The following is a 918-nucleotide window of genomic DNA, read 5'->3' on the forward strand; positions in this document are numbered from 1 at the left end:
AAAAAAAAAAAAAAAAAAAAAAAACCCCCCAAAAAAAAAAGCCCTGGCCCTGATGGCTTCACTGGAGAATTTTACCAAATATTCAGAGAATAGTTGACACCTATACTACTCAAGCTATTCCACAACATAGAAAAGAATGGAATATTCTCAAACTCGTTTTATGAAGCAAGAATAACACTAATACCAAAATGAGGGAAAGACACCACTAAAATGGAAAACTACAGACCAATATCACTCATGAACACAGATGCAAAATTCTTCAACAAAATCCCAGCCAACAGAATCCAACAAAATATCAAAAAAAAAAAAAAATCCTGACCCATCCTGACCAGATGGGATCCATACCAGGTATGCAAGGGTAGTTGAACATCAGAAAAACAATCAATGTAATCCACCACATAAACAAAACAAAACAATCATATGACTATATCAATTGATGCAGAAAAAGCATTTGATAAAATCCAACACCCGTTCCTATTCAGAACTCTTAGCAAAATAGGGATAGAAGGGAAATTCCTCAATGTAATAAAAGGCATATATGCAAAGCCAATGGCCAACATCATTATTAATGGAGAGAGACTCAAGGCATTCCCCTTATGAATGGGAACCAGACAGGGATGCCCTCTATCACCACTTCTATTTAACATTGTATTGGAAGTTCTGGCCAGGGCAATAAGCCAAGAAAGAGAAATAAAAGGCATACAAATTGGCAAAGAGGAAGTAAAACTATATTTGTGGATGATATGATCCTATACATAGAAAACCAAAGAGACTCAACAAAAAAATTACTGGAACTAATAGAGAGGTTCAGCAAAGTGGCAGGATACAAGGTCAACATACAAAAATTAGTTGGATTCCGTTACACCAACAAAGAGTCTTCTGATAAAGAAATAAGGGAAACAGTGCCATTTACAATAG

The sequence above is a fragment of the Orycteropus afer genome, unplaced genomic scaffold, assembly GCF_000298275.1.
Source record: "Orycteropus afer afer isolate SDZICR_OR568_19922 unplaced genomic scaffold, OryAfe1.0 scaffold00009, whole genome shotgun sequence".
Lineage (NCBI taxonomy): Eukaryota > Metazoa > Chordata > Mammalia > Tubulidentata > Orycteropodidae > Orycteropus > Orycteropus afer.